This window comes from Aedes albopictus, chromosome 2 (assembly GCF_035046485.1).
Source record: "Aedes albopictus strain Foshan chromosome 2, AalbF5, whole genome shotgun sequence".
NCBI lineage: Eukaryota > Metazoa > Arthropoda > Insecta > Diptera > Culicidae > Aedes > Aedes albopictus.
In genome coordinates this window covers 126,512,145-126,531,467 of record NC_085137.1, presented here as the reverse complement: position 1 = coordinate 126,531,467, position 19,323 = coordinate 126,512,145, and the positions used below count along the sequence as shown (strand labels likewise).

The following is a 19,323-nucleotide window of genomic DNA, read 5'->3' as shown; positions in this document are numbered from 1 at the left end:
AACAGTGTAACTTGAAAGAACAGCCTGTAATCAAAAGAAGGTCAAATATTTTATGATGTTATCAATTCGATCGCCGATGAACAGCCTTTCATAAAAAGAAGGTGAATGATGAAAAAATTAAGCAATTTGGTCGCCAAATAACAATGTTACTAGAAAGAACAGTCTTATTTTGAAATAGGAAAAACCTCTGATGTTACTAGTGCTTGAAAGTACAATCTATGTGAGAACGATGGCTTGTTGATCATTATACCTAATGTCCATTCGCTCTTATTTCCATTTGACCTAAAGACATTCGTCCTTATTTCCTTGGAACTGACGTTCAATATTCTTAAAAACAGCCTACGAATTGAAAAAAGTAAATACTTTTTCAGAAAGGTATCAGGTTTAACATCATTCAATACAATCGCAGAGCTAATCCCTTGAAAAATGCCTGAAAAAATCCTTGCAGGAATTGTTGTAAGAATTCCTTATAGAATCCCTGAGCATACTCCTGAAAAAAACTGCTGAAAACTGCGTCTTCTTCAGCAAAAAGATTCGTTTTTTTTCTGCGTGATTTTGCCTAAATCTAGCTGTCAAGTGGTGAAAATGTTGTTACATAAGTTCAGTTTTTGTAACACTTTTAAATTATTGGCGTAGACACCCTACCTTTTCCCTAAAGAACTTATTATCCAAAGTGTCGAAACTTCGTGTTAGATTACAACTCGTTTTTATTTATCAAGACTATGTACCCGTCAAACCCGAGTTGCACAGTAATTTCCTAAAGGAATTCCCTCGAAACATCCCTGCAAAAACTCTTAGACAAATCTGTGGAGGAGTTCCTAAAGAAATCCATAGATAACTTCTTGAAGGAATTTTTGGAGACAAAAATCTCAGGATATATTCCTGAAAGAATCGAAGGACGAATGTCTGAAGGAATTCCTTTGGAGGAGCTGCATGGAGTATTTTTAATTCATGAGTGGATGACTGAACAAATACAACAACTTCTAAAGGACGGTGGAATTCCAGGTGGAATCTCCAAAAAACTCCTTCAAAAACTCCTGGCGGAATCCAGAAAGGAATTCCTGGAGGAATCGCTGGAGCAACTCTTGGAGGAATGTCTGGAGGAATTCCTGGAAGATTTTCTGGAGGAATGTTTAGAGGAATTCCTGGAGGGATCTTTATATGAATGCCTGTAGAAATACGTCAATCCAAAATTATTATTCAATTTTGTAAGCAAATCCTAAAATTTTGAAAAAAACATGTCCACTTGTTTAAACAAAATATATAAAAAAAAACAGATATATCAAATGCATTTTTTTCAGATTTGTAGCTACAGCGTAAAGTGTTGTCCTTTTGACGTGGAATGCCGCTCAGTATACCGTTCACGCAAACACTGAGCACAAATTGTTCCCCATGTGGAATACACTACTTATTCTTCCCATATCGAGGATAGAATTACTTTTTCACATTGACTTCTCAAAACGAACGATCATTATTGACAACGGCCAAGGCCACACAAATTTTCCACCGGGTCGGAGGACTCCCTTGACTCATTTCACTGTGCACTGAATACACCACTGCACCGTGTGCTGTGTGGTGGCCTTTGTCGTCATAAAACGCATACTTCCCAGCGCCCCAGCTGCGAACAAACTACACGAAGTCATCCTTTTATGCAACATACGAAAAGCCAAGTTATTCCTGCAGACCGACAGCCGCTTGTGGGCGGTTTATCAGCGAAGAAAATCTGCACACACTTTTTTACCTTCTTTTCCGATGCGATGATGATCCTTATCGGGAGCTCGTTCCTCCTTCTCCACAGTCAGAGCGAGAGCGGCAGCACAATCACCCTGGGGGTGGGGCCAGCAGCCTGTCACACTAATTTCGAAACAATCAACCGGATGTGACACACGGACGCACTTTACACGGGAAACACACCTCCCTCCGAATGAAACCGGATGCCACACAGGTTCCCAAATGGTTCCGAAATGGTCAACTTCCTTCCTCTCTGGCCCTATAGTGTGACAGTCTGTCGAAAACTCTGCGAAATAGGTGACGAACGACGACGAGGACAAGGGCGACGACGACTACGACCACGACGGCGGCGAGACGACACGTTTGCACCACCCTCCCCTATAATCTCACAGTGGCTGCTTGCTGCTGATGGACTGATGCTGTTGAGATACACGGGGGATTCGCGACGGTGACGACGACGACGGCGACGAAGGCAAAACTGGTGGCGGGAGCCAAGCAAAGGGCGGTTTGCGCTTCCTCCACACGACGAGCTTATTTTCCACGGCAACTTTGCGTCCAACGCGTACAAGTACTCACGATCTACTGCACCAGTGTGAAATTGGAAACTCGGTCGTCGGTGGTCCTCACACACGACGACGACGACGACGACGACGACGACGGACATATACAGATGACGACGATGATGATCATCATCATCGCAGTCAAATGGTCGGTGGTAAGTAAGATTAGACTATGTGAGCTCATTCTATTCCAAGAAAATACAAAACTTCTCTAATCGTTCAAAATAACTCCGACTTTCACCGATTTTATTAAAATTTTATACACACTCCCGATCGAAAGTTTCGAGATGAACCCCGGCCAAACTACTCATATTGAGTCCTAATTTGTTACTTGACCCACCACAGCTTTAAACCGACCATATGTCAAATGGACCACACAGCTGCGAGGCGACCACAACGCAACGATGGCAATGATGATGATGATGATGATGATGGGTTGTTACATGCAAACAGGAGTGGCTGGCCTGCACCAACACCAGCCCACCAGTCGGAAAAACGGGAAAACAGATGGAGAGAAAAACACAGCTGACTGGGTAAGACTGATGTCGGGAGAATGAGCAGCTACTCAATTTCTGCTTTCTCCCTGGGTTGATGGGTGGCGTGGAAAATCAGCCGGGAAATGTGGAGAGGCTGGATGTTTGGGAGAGCAGTTGGAGCGTTCGATAGGTTAGGATGGTAGGTTTTCATTGAGAGGTTTTGTGGCACGTGTTTGTGTGCGGGATACTTGAACAGGATGCATTGGGATAAATTTTAATGGGATCAGCTGCTGATGCAAACAGCTTTTTTGCTGATATCAAAATCATTTCCTTTTGAAAATGTTGGACAATACTCGTCTAGATACAAAATGATGTGTGGTAGAAAAACTATTCATAAACTGACGAATTACCATGCGTCTCCATCCTTCTCTGTTAGATACGTGTGTATTTTTAGACATCATATTTATTGCAGTAGTGCTCAGCACTTTACGCATTCCATCTACAAAATTGATTAGTACTTATGGAAAACCACTTTAATGACAAGCAAATTTGTATTAAAAATGAAGCTCAGTATCGAGGCTAGTAGTTCAAGGTTACTGAACTGAAATTAGTTTCGTAAATTTTCGTTATTTGATAAACTTCGGCAAAAATTAGTACCTTATTTTTTACTCTATCGTGCAAATCTCGACAATTGTAAATATTTATGACTGAGGTTTTTCTTCATACAGCCATTCCATAGAAAAACGATATAGTGCAATTGGGGTGACCAATTTTCAGATAGGGTGGTCCTAAAAAAACAAGGTTTTTAAAACTAAATATTTTCAAAAAAAAATCATAACTTTTGAACCAGCTGACTCCTTTTTTTTTGTTTGAATGCTGTTCAATTCTAGTTTTCAGGAAAAAAAAGTGTTTTTGTGCAAAAAAATCTACAATTATATTAGTTTTTCCATGTTTTCATGGTCTTGAAACCAAAGAGGTACCCTGGTTTTAAATTTTTATCAAAATATTCTGGAGATTTAACGTAACATAATAGAAAATCAGAGATGTATGTTCTTTAGTTTTTGAGATATGATTTTAAAAAAGGCTAAATTTTCTCATACAATACATTTTTTCAAAATTGATTATATTTTGAATCCTTATACCATCGGGAATCATTCAAAAAGGCAAAACAAGGCTAGTTATATGATGACTTACAATACATATCAGGCAATAAATATAAGAGCAGCTAGTATTAAAGTATACCTATGGCTCACTATATTCAAAATATCATATCTCAAAAACTTAAAAACATGCATCTTTAATTTTTAGATATGCTACACCAAATTTCCTAAATTTTCTGATAAAAATATAAAACCAAGGTCGCCATTTGGTCCCGAGACCATAAAAAGTAAAAAAATGAAAATAATTGCTTTTTTTGCGTTTTTTTACGTTTTTTTTGCATTTTTTAACGTATTTTTCCCTAAACTACAATTCAATAGCTTTCAAACAAAAAAAAAATTAAAATCGTTCAACTGGTTCAGAAGTAATGATTTTTTGAGGAAAAAAAATAGTTTTTTAAAACGTTGATTTTCAGGACCATCTGATCTGAAAATTGATCACCCTAATGACGAAATAAAAATAAATACAAGTCTAATTATTTTCGAACTACAAACCCACCAAATTTCACGACAATCGGAGTTGCACTATATCGTTTTTCTATGGAATGGCTGCATAACTATTTAGTTAGCTACAGCAACAAGCTTTGGATTAAGCATTATTCATTATTTCTTGATTTCTAGCCTAATGTTATGCAAAAATGCGAAAAGCGCTGAGCCCCACCGTCATATTGCTTCAGAAGAGAAAGCTTGTAGAAATATATATTGAAGTAGAGCAGTTTTTGAGTACCTGCTATTCCAGTTTTTTACTGTGGGAGTGATTCTCTGTTAAATTCTCCGTTGGTTTGTTTTGGTTCCCAAGTCATTACTGATCATGTTGATAGGGAAGTTGAAACGTTAACGGATTTTCCCTTGAATCCAACGCACAGAATGTTTACCATGTACACCAACTGTAGCATCTGTAAAACGCTCATAAGAATGGTGCACGATATATCTGAAACAGCAGAATATAAGGTGCGTTTGGGTGCCGACATTGTTTCACCACCTAAAACGTTACAAAAACGTAAACGTACTATTTTTTCGTAGAAGGTATAATTTGAAGAATTGAGATGGTGTATGTGTGCATTTTTTCTTCTAAACCCTGGAGGATAAACTGCTCATCAGACACCTGAACAGGGAGGTCTAGGTAGTGTGGGACTAAGCAGCTTGTTCGAGGTTGCTCGTTGTATAAGCCTAATATTCATTGATTTGATGAATTGAAATTTATCTTTCATTCGTGTATGTTTAAACAGTTATTTTATGCAAAAAATGACAGGTAACCTTTATTGAAACACAATGCTACTGAGCTAAACTTCTATGAACTTGAAAGTTCTGACAAAGTTCCGAATAGCATCTTAAGCAGCTTTAAAGTTCCGTGAAGTTCAGATAAAGTTCCGAATGGAACTTTCTGGCTGCATAAGAGGCTAAAGCTGAGCCTTGCCGGAACTTGTGCTCGAAGTTCCAGCAAGGCTCAGCGTTAGCCTCTTATGCAGCCAGATAGTTCCATTCGGAACTTTATCTGAACTTCGCGGAACTTGAAAGTGCATTTTGCCATGGGAAGCGGAACTTTTAATTACCTGGGCAGTTTCCCGAGTGGTCCTTACCACTCCCTTTGTCCTCGGAAAGCGGGCAGGGTCAACCAGCACGCCTGCACCCAACTGCACAGCAAGTATCAAGAACTGATACCGAGTGCACAGCGAGTTGACCTTCCCGCAAGTAAGGCCCTATCAGCCAGCACACAGAAGGACGTGCCGATATGGGGCCTCTACCTGACCCGACCTTGCCGGGGACCCCTTTTCAACCACATGGCAGCAACTCTACCATGATGTTCTCCCCTTGGTGCTCCCCGATTACTTAATCGCTTCTTCTACTCGGCGTTCTAACTGGAACTGATCGGGATTGATCACCGTGGAATTTTACTGATTTATGTGGGTTGGCTCTTTTCGGTGACATGTCCCACATAACCCACATAAATTAGTTCTAACTGAAACTTGGTACTCTTCAACTTAGTGCTCTTCGAGCACTTCCACAGTCGTTAATTGAAGGGGTTTCTTTGCATGCCATTGCTTGAATTTGTATATTGTGAGGCAAGTACAACGATACAGTATGTCCAGGGAAGTGATGAAAAATTCCCGACAGGACGAAAATCGTACTCGTCGTCTCTCCGGATTGGCGTCCCAAAGCCTTATCGATAGACTAACTGGAGAGGAGACCCCCTAAACCACTTAATCGCTGTAAGGGTCGATTTCAACCGCAGGGCATCGGCCTGCGAACCACATCCGAACCCTTGAACCACCTCTTGTATAGCGTCTGAACTAGCCACTTTCCGAGTCCGTATCTTCTATGTATCTTCCAGACGATGTGGGTGATTGCCGTTGAAACAAAATTCCAACCAAGCACATTCCTACACACCAAAAATTTTGATATGCTTCCAGTACAAAAAAAATAGCAAAACAAATTTCTGAATTTCAGCAACATTTTTGCTGAACTTCTGCACAACTTTGCTGATCAACTGTCAAGTATGCTGGATGGTTCAGCTAGTAGAAAAAATGATAACACTCATTTATTCGTATTGTTGAATGCAATCAGCACAAAAACAGTATTCCTGCTTCACGGTAGCTGGTAGTACTCAGCGGTGTGACCCAAGCCGGGACGAGGTTGCACCAGCCAAAGGCATGCGCTTCTGGCCTACACCGCAGAGCTATTGGACATCATCCGGGACAGTGCCACTAGGTATAGCTGTGGAGGCTCTTTTGCTAGCAATCAACGTGGCTACCGAAGATAAGCTTATCGTCGATCATCACCCCAAGCGTTTGACGGAGCGCTTCGAAGTGATAGTGCAATCGCCTACACTGATCATTGCTTGCTGCTCCGACTTTCGGTTGTACACAACCACCACCTTAGTTTTGTACACGGTGTTCAACATTTAGAAGGTGAAATCAGTAACAAATTTTGAAAACGACGTATAATCAATGCTACACCATTGATTATACGTCGTTTTCAAAATTAGTTACTGAAATATTCTGGAAGATATGTGTTGAAGACGTTGTTAATATCGCTGATTGAACGAGTGCAAGGGAAAAGATAGCCTGCTACCTCGTCTATCATACAAGCAACTATGCGTAAGGATAGCAATGATGACATATGTTTACTTTGAATATGATTGTTTACACGCGTTACTGGCTTACCTTGTGAAAATTGTATACCATGGTTTTGTGGTGTGCAAGCTCTAGTTTCCTGGATCCACCACAACTACAATCGAGAGGGCAGTAATCAATTCCACTTATTAAATCGATTCATCGTAGATCTCCAGCATGATGTCGTCAGTAAAGCCGGCGATTGCCACTCCCACCGGAAACTTTAACCTCAACACCTCGTCGTACATAATATTCCATAACACCGGACCGGACCTACTAATGGAATCATATGTGGGACTCCCTGAGGCTACGTGAAAGCACTTCCGACTCACCTCTGTGTCGTAAACTAGTTCTCGATTCTGGATGTAACTTCCGAGAAACTTGTGAAGGTACAAACAATATGTTGATGGTGCTAACGTAAGAACATTCACGATCACAAAATACTAAACGGACACGAGACGAAACGCAGCATTTATCGTTCTTACTAATTAGAAGGAACTTGAAAAATTACCTTTTTGGTCGACCGCTTTCCGTTCCGTTCCGTTGTGTTCCGTCTCGTAACCGACAAGATAGCGTCTACGGTCGACCTCCCCTTACTGGTTGCTCGAGAGACCATTTACACCCTGGGTGTGCCTAAACATTCTATTGAGGATGATCTTTTCGAGCACCTTCCCCCGATCAAGCATATTGATCAATATGCCGACGGTTCCCCGGGTGGTTTAACCGCCTTTGGCAAAAGAATCGGGGTCTCCAGTTAGCCTAGTAGTTAAGGCTATGGATCGCCATTCAGGAGACGGCGGGTTCGATTTCCGTTCCGGTCGGGAAAATTTTCTCGACTCCCTCGGCATAGTGTATCATTGTACTTGCCTCACAATATACAAATTCATGCAATGGCAGGCAAAGAAAGCCTTTCAATTAATAACTGTGAAAGTGCTCAAAGAACACTAAGTTGAAGCGAGGCAGGCCAAGTCCCAGTGGGGACGTAGAGCCATTAAGAAGAAGAAGAAGAAGAAGAAGAAGGCAAAAGAATCGGGCTCTGCCGCGATTTGTCCACTACGACTTTGCTGAAGCGTGGGCACCTTGAACAACCCATTGAGTGCTTGTTATTCGCGGATTTTCCGGAACAAATCAAACACGATGGTGATTCGCCTTGTGCCTTATAGCCTTCGCCACCGCATCGTCTACACAGTTTGCTCTTCTCATGGACTGTACACACTCAATCCTGAATTGCCTGTTCGGTACTTTTTTGACGAAAATAGAACAGCAGAACTTTTTCGGTAGCTTCGGTAATCGATTTTACTGAGGCTCAGTACACCAACTGTCAAAAACGGGTGCAAAAGGTAAACAATTCGTTATACCTGTATTCAGCTGTTCTATTTTCGTCAAAAATTTACCGAACACGGTATTCAAAATTAAGTGTGTACAGTCCTATGATTTGTGTCCTGATTCCAGACACGTGAAGCAAATCTTCGGTGGCTCGTGCAAGGTCAGTTGACACACTGACCTGCTCACCTTGAGCTCCCCTACTTTAACGGACTTATTAGCAACCGCCACAGGTAGCTGTACCAAGGCCATGTATGTCTCTGCCGGGCCTTTCCATAGCCTAGTGGCTGCAGTGACAATCTGCACCTCGCAGCGTCACGATGAGCTCTCCCAAGTTAGTGATCTAGTTAATCCAGGACCAGTCGTGTCGTGTACTGAGTACACTCACCATGAAAAATGCACGTTTGTTGTACAAAGCGTGAGCGTGGTGTTACTGAAGGCGGTCGGAGACGCGACTGTTCGAGGGTTAAGGTTTTTAACCTTCAGAGTCGCCACCGCTGTAAGAGCGCTCACCTCAATACCCTCACCAACGACCTTTTCCGCCAGACATTTGTGAACGGCGCCCTTGCACTCCTTGTCGCGCTTGAGCTCGAGAATTATTTCACCTGTACGAGTACTCCGCACTTCGTGACTTCGATACCGACCGAGCCGCTTCTACCATCGGCAACATTTTGCTGTATGCTATTGACCAGTTCGTTCCTAAGAAGCTTCACCGTGTACAAGTTCATCCAGTTTGGTCGAACGCACGTCTAAAGCGTCTGAAGAGGGAGAAACGAAAAGCGCTGAGAAAGTTTAGCAAAACCAAAACTGCGTCCCGGAGGGCGCGATACCTTCGAGCCAATCAACGTTACAAGCGACTAAACGAGAGATTGTTCCAAGCCCATCAAGTTCGTTTGCAGCGTCGTCTGAAGTCGGACCCAAAAAGTTTTTGGCGGTATGTTGGTAACCAACGCAAAGAAATCGGACTCTTTGTTCGATGACCAATGGAATTCTGGAGGCAACATCGACAGATGAAATTGCAGCGCTTTTTCGGGAACAATTTAGCAGTGTCTTCTCCAATGAACCGACTAACAACGAAGATATCGTCGCAGCCGCATTCAATGTGCCCCTCCAATCGTCCATCGGTCCTCATCACGTGATAACAGACGAAATGATTTTGGCAGCAGCGAAGCGTCTGAAAGGATCAACCGGCTTCGGTCCAGATGGCATTCCATCCGTCGTTCTAAAGCAGTGTATCCATGCAATTGCATCTCCTTTGGCGCTGGTTTTCAACCTGTCGTTGGCATCTGGAGTTTTCCCCAGGTGTTGGAAAGAATCGTTCGTTTTCCCGGTACACAAGAAAGGCTGCAAACGCACCATAGCAAATTATCGAGGAATTGCCGCTTTGTGTGCTACTTCGAAACTTTTTGAATTGATTGTCTTGGACTTCCTGTCGCAAAAATGCTCGAACTACCTCTCACCTGATCAACACGGATTTGTTCCGAAACGCTCAACAAGCACGAATCTCGTTTCGTATACTTCATTCATAGCTCGTCATATGGAAAAAGGCTTTCAAGTTGATGCTATTTATACAGATCTGTCTGCAGCCTTCGACAAAATGAACCACGAAATTGCCTTAGCCAAGTTTGATAAATTGGGAATAGGCGGCAATCTTCTTGTCTGGATACGTTCGTACCTAACTGGACGGTCTATGCAAGTAAGGATTGGGGACCACCGTTCGTCAGCGTTTCCTGTCATCTCCGGAGTGCCGCAAGGGAGCCACCTAGGACCGTTTCTCTTTCTACTTTACATGAATGACTTGAACTTTATCTTAAAATGTGAGAAAAAGTCTTATGCGGATGACCTCAAACTTTTCTGGGTCATAAAAAAGGCAAAAGATGCTGAGTTTCTACAAGAGCAACTGGAAATGTTTGCAACGTGGTGTGAACGCAACCGTATGGTTTTGAATCCCACGAAATGTTCTGTCATCTCGTTTGGTCGGAAACGGTCCATGCATATTCATGACTATGTTTTGGCTGGCGCCTCCGTTAAGCGTGAAAGCTCAGTTAAAGATCTAGGAGTAATCTTAGATTCGAAATTGACATATAAGGAGCACGTGTCTTATATTACATCAAAGGCCTCATCGCAATTGGGGTTTATTTTCCGCTTCGGGAAACATTTTCGCGACGTATACTGCCTGAAAGCACTATATTGCGCCTTAGTACGTTCGACCTTGGAGTACTCAGCTGTAGTTTGGGCTCCGTTCTACCGAAATGGAATTCGACGATTAGAAAGTGTCCAGCGAAAGTTTGTCCGATACGCTCTACGTAATCTCCAGTGGAATGATCCGATCAATCTTCCCAGATACGAGGATCGCTGTAAATTGATTCATCTCGACCTTTTGAGTGTTCGCCGAGATGTCGCTAAGGCCTGCTTTGTAAGCGACCTACTCACTTCTAATATTGATTGTGCGGAGCTCTTATATCAATTGAACGTGAATATCAGGAGGCGCCCTCTACGTTCGAACGATTTTCTGCGGATTGATAGATCCAGAACAAACTACGGGATGAACGAACCCTTTAGAAGCATGTGTCGTGTATTTGTTAATTGTTTTTCTAGCTTCGATTTCCATCTAAGTAGAGTAAGGATTAGAGATAATTTTTTGCGTGTACTCTCTGTTTAATGTGAAATTATTGTTTGTTATATTTTGTATTAACTTAAGTTTTGTCATTGGGGTGTTTTAACCTGTTGACTTTAAAATCTTTATAAATAAATAAATAAATAAATAAATACTTCGCATGTCGGCTCCCAGAATCACGAGCCTGGCGTGGCTCCTCATCGCCTTCAAGACTTCCGAGTACTTAGACTGTTCAGTCTTGATGACGAGCGCGTCACGGCGTCACCCTTCTCGCGCTTGGCACCTGCCCTCCTGTATTTTCTAGGCCTGATGTCCCTACGCTCCTCCTCCTACATATCCAGAGGTTTCTTTTTTCTCCTCTTCCGCTCAACTAGGGTTCATGGGCATGTCCAAAGCGGGTCCTCCCCTGATCCGCCATAATTTGTAGTTGATGACGGGCTAACAATGGTAACAATCCCCTGTTCCCATCAATCCGGGACGAGGCCTTTTTAGATCCACCTTTCCCAGTTTTCCCTAGAGACACCTGGCTGGGTCCGAATTACCGGCATTACTGCCGGCTTTCTTGGTTAGGCTAGCTAGTGCCTCTTAGTAGCTCCTCACCTGATGGGCGGCTCACATGTTTCTGTGAATGCTTGTAAAAAGCAGATGCATCCGCTGCACTCCTTTGACTACTCGCGAAAGCGAAGGCCACCGTCTGGGTAGACTTCGGAACCTTTCCCAAGCAGCACACATGTCCCAAGGTTTTGGTTGAACAAGGGTCATTTTCAAGTTATTCTAGTCGAAAGGGTTGCCTTCGCGGATTCTGTCACTGCCGAAGTTTCCATGGGTTTCTCACGGTCTTGCTTGGCTGCAGTCATAATTGACTTTCGAAATTCCAGCAGGATGTACAAAAAAGGTCACTCACTTTTAAGGCACTTCCCTCTGGCCGATTTGACCGATTTCAGCACAAATCGATTTGGGAGTATTACCGCATTGTTTGCCAATAATGAAAATAGTTAGGATCGGTCAAGACGTTCCGGAGTTATTGTTATTTTAGTGATCTGGACCAGCACCGGTCGAACTGGCCATAAAATTTAAATATGGCGATCTAAAATCCAATATGGCGGCTGCTTTATGGAGATATAGGATCTGAAGCCATGAAAATGGTGGTTTTTCGGAGTTAGGCCCTGAAACTATGCAAAATGGATATATTTGATACGGAAAAGAAGTTGAGAGTTTAAAAGTGATGTCCAGAAAATCCAATATGGCGGTTCAAAATGCAAGATGGTGGCCTTTTTATGGAGTTACTGGCTCTGAAGCCATGCAAAATGGGTATTGTTGAATTTTTATTCAGCGGAACTTCCGAAATTGTGATTCTCCGACACGGAATGAATGAATACTCGTGATCCGATGACAACAGGGAGAATATAATTTTCCTAAAAATAACATTGAATACATGTTGCATCAATTAATAATATATCCTACAATTTACATTGTTGTTTTTCATGCAACGTGTAGATGGTTTTGGAAACCCCTGTTCTAATTCATTGGACCGTAGTGTGTTTGCCCAAAGCAGTTCATTGATTATGGCTTAATTCTATCACTTCTACTCACGTTTAGTTCCTTTCGTGCAATTCGTAGGCAAGCAATGAGCGGATGCTTGGCCTGGTAGTCGTAGCTATGATATAGTTTAGGAGGTAGATAAATGAACATATAAAGAAACTACATTTCATATTTTCTCACCGGTTCTTAAGTTCAGTTATGGTAGCGCGCCGATATTCACCGTTCTAAGACCGTTTTGGCATAGGATACAGTCTATCACAATATCAACAATCAGAATATATTCTATTTAATTAATAATGTGTCTTCTTACCGGTGATATGGAACAAAGAATAGCTCCCGTTTGTTTAGCACGTAAATGATTGCCTATTTATAAGAACGGTAATTTAGTTTAAGTGGATAAGTTTTAGAAGTTTACGCTTACCTCAAATGAATCTCATGCACTGGCACTGTTTGAAATTTAAACAACTAAACTTAACGTAATTTGCAGTAGAATTTTACTATTAAATTATTGATATCAAGCAACAAAGGTACTGCCTTTAATAGAATTCAGTTGGCTTTTCCTCGATCTTATCTTCTTATCAACTAATGTTTTCATCTGTTATGGTACTCACCGCGTGGTAGCGAGAGCCTTTCTTCTATCGTTCACTCATCGTGGATTAAGGTCTAGACGTACGGCGCACTGATGCGATATCAGCTAACAGGTATATTTGGTATTGAAAGTTCGGAGTCCAAAACTGTGTTCCTAACTTTCTGATCCCTAAGCCTACTTTTACGGAAACGGAAATGAACAACGTTCTAGATATACACGCCACTACATTATTTAACGCATCTTTGCTTTTAAAACGTAACTTACCATTTAATTTAATTGTATTTATGATGTTGCAGAATGTGTTACTATAATAATCAAGAGTTATGACAATAAAATATGCTTGCCGAATGCATCACTTTCATTAGCATCGCTGAGCATCTTCTCTCTTCATTGCGCTCTCCTATTGGGTTTTTAAATTTTGTAAAATGTATTGATTTTTTGATTTTATACGAAAGATTTGGTTGGGTCTGGTCAAAGTCTACGCTTCATACAAATTTCGAAAATTTTGTATGGAAAAAAGTCTACGAGGGGGAGGGAGGGGGTTCCGAGATGGCCAATTGCCTCATTGGCTAGTTGTGCCAGTTTGCCCTGCTGGGCTAGGGCTAATACATTCCAAGTTCCAAGTCTTGTCCGTTGTTTCGCGCTAAAAGTCGTTGCCGTTGAATCAGCTTGTAATCTTTCATTTTCGGTTTCTGTAACGATTTTCTGGTTTCGGAAACAGTAGGTTGTTGGCCTAAGCTCCCCTTTCCACCGTGGTGGGGCTGCCACCTTAGGTATAGCTTCCGATGCAGGAGCGTTTCATACTCAACCGCTGGATACCAGAACAGACGCTGTTTGAGCCGCACCTCCTTGGTGAACAGACGCCCGAGACGTACCTCCTCAATCAAGCTGAAGTCAATAGGAAAACAGTACCCATGCTGCACTACCAGCTAAGCACACAACTCTTAACTGTCGGTCTTTGTCATCGCTTGGCCCGTGGAAGCTTGATGTAGGAACTTGTGAGGACCAGAGCTATGTTACGGGCCACTACGCTACAGGCCCCGGCTGGATAAAAAGTTTGTACCATGAAAATGCAAAGCCAAAATCTCATCTAAAAGCTCGTTTTCAGACCATTGAAACATTGTGATTACATTCCTAAATGACTATTTTTGGCAAACCCACGCGGCCAGCACTCTATTTCCGCACTTCCCCTCCATTTCAATAATTTATTTTTCCACCCCAGAGTAAATTAAAAAAAGAGAACTCGAAGAAAGTTCATAATTAATTTAACCCTCCTCATAGTAAGCACCCCTGCAGAAAAAAAGCACAGTTGAACCAAATTTAATCTCTTGGAGATCTTTGTCTCTTCTCAGTGGATTGTAATTAGTCGACGTCCACAAATGATGCGGAGTAATGGAAAAAAGGAAACCTTCGAATTGAAGCGCTATTCCTCGAAATAGTTCAAATATGTAATGTAATAATAAAAGGGTGGAGTCGAGACGTTCTACAGCATTAATGGATTATCCCTTTCCTGTGAATGTGCAATATCCAGCAGTAGCACCTGTCCAACCGAATCCACTCAAAACAAAAACTTCTCCAGAAAAAGGATTACACCCATCATATTCCGGCCACTTCCATTCCACATCCTTTATGTAACACAACATTGTTACGTGAGCATAATTGATACCTTCTGTATCTTTTTCAGCCCTTCCGCTGCCACGCCACCACAGCTAATCCTCAATGCGTTTCTCCGAACTTTCATCCTTCAAATGCACATTCTCTCCCCACAGTCACAGCTGAGCATGAGTGACCAACCAACTCCCGGTGAGTGCCGTTTTATTATTAACCACCTGTTTCGGGTGAAAAATACTCGCTCCTTTAGACGAAGGATTTTCCACATGCTCTCCCGAGTTGAATGGAAAGCACATTGTCACTCATTCTTTTCTTGTTTTGGGCAATCTCTTCAATCTCTGAGCGCGAAAGGAAAAGGATGCCCAAGCAATCCCCGTAATGAAGGGATCGTCGTCGTCGTGGTCGCGAGATGAAAAAAAAAGTCGCTTGATTTTCTTCTGTAGCGTGCCGCGTGTTCTCCACTCAACACCATCATCATCATCATTGTCAATGACTTGCCGACCACCCACAGACCACCACCTGCTGCTTCATTCGATGGTTGTTGTTGTTGTTGAGAGTTACGAGAGAATGTGTCTCTATAACCAATATTAGTTTAGGAGCAATGTAGGTAAGTGGGTATGTTATAGTGTTGATATGGTTATTGACATGGTCCATGGGGAGAGATGGACAGCATGGGCCAACTTCAATGCACAGAGGGAAAAGAGGGACATAACACGTATTTTTTAAGAGAAGGAGGCGCATGGTATTTTATATATTTAAGTGCTAAGGGAGTATGAACTTCGGCACGAATTTATGTTGACCTGCTTACTCTAACAGACAATTTAACGTTTGAGCGGTGCCGACAACTCTCAAACGTCAAATTTCGTTTAACCCGTTTGACCCCAGATAAAAAATAAAAGTTCAAAAAATCGCCAACAGCCCATTTCTCAACAATTTCAACCAAATTTTGAACACAAACTCGCAAAACACTATAGTTTTGGAAATATACGGGATCAATATTTTCTTGGACTTCTGGACGGAGTAAGGCCGGTGGGTCACTGAGTCAAGTCGGGCATAAATAATGCCAAGCACGATTTGCACCCCCATAACTTTCTTTTTAACGAAGTTTTTCAATGAAAGTTTGCACATTCCGTTGCCCAACGATAGTTGATGTTGCTACAGGTTCGAATTTGAGATTTTTCGATAGGTTTCTTTGAGTTCTTGAGATATTCAATATATCTAAACCATCCAAGTCTTCATTTGCGTTTGTTGTTTTCAAATGAAATTAAACACTAGACATTATTCCTTTATTGAACCCATAGGTCATCTGAGACATCTTTTGAACATGTATTGCCCTTGTAGTACTATTAATATTTCCTGAATATCTCGATGGATTGTCCGAATCCGTCCTTATAAAACATGAACACTCGAAATAATCACCAAGGATTATTTTCAATTATTTTTATCGCTTTTATTTGCACCAATACTTGAACATCTGTATCATGTTTGTTATATCAACGAGCAGTAGAAATTTTGGACGATCTGATTGAAGTTATGCCTTGACTACAGATAACCGTAGATGGATTACAATTAGACATATTTGCATGCGGAAAACAACGGTTAACTCCAGAAAACAATACTACATCGAACAGGAGTAAGTAAAAGACTCGACCAGATTCCTGAGTATCCGGGATGGACTGGCTGAAGTCAGGCCTTGAGTTCATTGAGCTGCAGATAAACTGAAATCACATGGTTTACCTATGTGGAACCTCTGTGCACTACATAAACTCATATTCTATCTTGTGTCAAAATAGGTCGCGCACAACTATTCCTAGGAAAATTTGATGACCTACGCGAAGTCATGCCTTGACTTCACAGAACCATAGACGGACAACAATGAGAATTTTATGCATGCGGAAAACAATGGTTTGCTCCAGAAACCAATACTACATCGAACTGGAGTAAGTGAATTCCTCGACTAGATTCCTGAATACACGGGACATTTTGATTGAAGTCAGGCCTTGAGTTCTATGAGCTGTTGATGAACTGTAATCACATGTTTTGCCAGTGTAGAATCTCTATTGACTACATAAACTCACATTTCATCATGTATCAGGGAAAAGGTCTCTCACAACTACTCCTAGGGTAATTTGATAAACTAAGCAAAGTCATGCCTTGACTACAGAGAACCGTAGATGGACTACAATTAGACTTATTTGCATGCGGAAAACAATGATTGCCTCTAGAAACCAATACTACATCAAACAAAAGTTATCAAAAGCCTTGACCAGATGCCTGAGTACCCGGGATGGCCTGACTTAAGTCAGACCTTGAGTTCATTGTGTAATCACATGTTTTACCTATGTGGAACCTCTGTGCACTTCATAAACTCATAATCTATCATGTGTCAATGAGAAGGTCTCTCACAACTATTCCTAGGAAAATGTCATGACCTAAGCGAAGTCATGCCTTGACTTCAGAGAACCATAGACGGACAACAATGAGAGATATTTGCACGCGGAAAACAATGGTTAGTTCCCGAAACCAATACTATATCGAACAGGAGTAAGTAAATTCCTCGACTAGATTCCTGAGTACCCGGGATGGCCTGGTAAAAGTCAGGCCTTGAGTTCTATGAGCTGTAGATGAAATGTAATCACATGTTTTACCTGTGTGAAATCTCTGTGCACTTCATAAACTCATATTCCACCTAGTATTCCACCTAGTATTCCACCTACTGTTTCCGAAACCCTAAAACCGTTACAGAAACTGAAACCGAATGTGTGGATTGTATGATAACCGTGCTAACAGGGTGAAGGCCGGTGGTAATAGCGGGTGACTTCAACGCCTGGGCCGTGGAATGGGAAAGCCGTTTAACGAACCGGCGGAGTCAGATCCTGCTAGAGACACTAGACATACTCAGGCCCGGATTAAGGATTGTGGGGGCCCGGGGCCCGAGGGGATGTGGAGGCCCCTCGGAGAGATGACCAAAATGTTTTTCCTTTTTTTTTTTGTTTTTATTTATGTGTATTTTAACTTAGAGCTAATTCTACACTTAATGTTTTTCCTTATTTTCAGTACAGTACTTGAGTAATATGAAAAATAAAGCTAATGTTAGCAAACAAAACTGGTTTTTGTGGGGGCCCCTAAAATGTGGGGGCCCGGGCTTCCCCGGCCCCCCCTTAGATCCAGCAGCAGTCCCGTCACATGGGAAACGATTTGCTACAGCTTTCGTGCGTCATGTTTTCCTTTCGAAATTGCACGTCCCTGGTTCGAACTGGAGTGTAGACGAAAATTACACTCACAGCGATCATTGGTGGTTGGCTACAGTATCGACTACAGTAACAGCAAGTAGCGGGTAGAGCAAGAGGTGGCTATGCCAAGGTCAAGCCGTGCAGGTGGAAGACATCATACTTCGACGAAGGGGTATTCAGGGAGGTGCTCCACCGCGAGCGTGCGATGTGACCATGCTTAGGCGAGTCTACCCTAGAAATGGGAGACCACCGGCTTATTGGTAGACTCAAGCGATAGCGGACCTGCACCGCGCCTGCCCACGAGCAAGGCGGCGGATGCAACGAGCACGGAGGAAGAGCAAAACGAGCGGCGGATGGTTTTCGCCGCTGCAAAAGCCGCGCTGAAGATCGAGATAAGCGCAAACAAAAAGGCCTGCCTTAAGGGTCTCTGCCAGAGTGCCAATGCGAATCCGTGATGGCCAAGACCACGGCATAAATATCACAAGGCAGGCTAGTAACCTATGTAAACATCATTTTTGGATGTAAACATGTGCCGTCGTTCTTATCGTTTTACGTTGATCAAATTGGTGAGAAGTACTAGATCATTGTGGAAACGCCTATGAATGATTTGAATTACGTCATCAAAAAACTGTCAGATTTCCGGAAGGTATCACAGGTATCTAAATATTGTACACCGTGGCCAAGACGAGAGGTGTAATGGCTGCTACAGAGCAATCTCCGGAGATGTCGGAGAGGATCATCGAGGGGCTTATTCCGTGTCAAGATCCTAGTCCTTGGCCTCCTTTCGTAGAACAGCCGGGAACTGGGCTGGCGATGAGGAGAGGGTCGCCGATGTGGAACTTGAGGAGATAGCGAAGTACCTTAGAAGGCCCCAGGTCCGGACGAAGTTGCGAACCTAGCCTCAAAAGTGCTGAGGCTCCCGAGATATTCAGGTCTGCTATGCAGAAATGCCTGGATGAGGGAGTTTTCCCAGAAGTATGGAGGAGGCAGAGCCTGGTTCTATTGCCAAAGGCGGGAAAACCACCCGGAGACCCGTCGGCATATAGAAAGCACTCAAGCATAAGAGAAGGGGGATTTGCTACTCTGGATGTAAGCAACGCGTTTAATAGCGCCAGTTGGCCTGCTTTTGCCGTTGCGCTCTTGCATCTGGGGATACCCGGGTACCTGTATAAGATTCTCGAAAAGTACCAGTTTACGACACGAGATGGGTAGGAAGTGCTTTCACATAACTTCAGCAGTCCCGCAAGGTTCCATCCTGGGCCCGGTGTTATGGAATGTCATGTACGAAGAGGTGCTGAGGTAAGAGTTCCCGGTGGAAGTGGAGAACGTCAGCTTTGCTGATGACATTACGCTCGAAGTTTACGGTGATTC

General features: G+C 42.6%; 1 protein-coding gene across 4 annotated transcripts in view; it reads right to left on the bottom strand.

Moving 5' to 3' along the window:
• Positions 1 to 2,366, bottom strand: part of LOC109420026 (receptor-type tyrosine-protein phosphatase kappa) — a 651,236-nt gene extending 648,870 nt beyond the window's left edge. For all 4 annotated transcript variants that reach the window (XR_009997479.1, XR_009997481.1, XR_009997480.1 and 1 more), the window contains exon 1: positions 1,742 to 2,366. The gene's annotated coding sequence lies outside the window, so the exon portion shown is untranslated. The remainder of the gene's footprint in view (positions 1 to 1,741) is intronic.
• Positions 2,367 to 19,323: the final 16,957 nt, after the last annotated feature.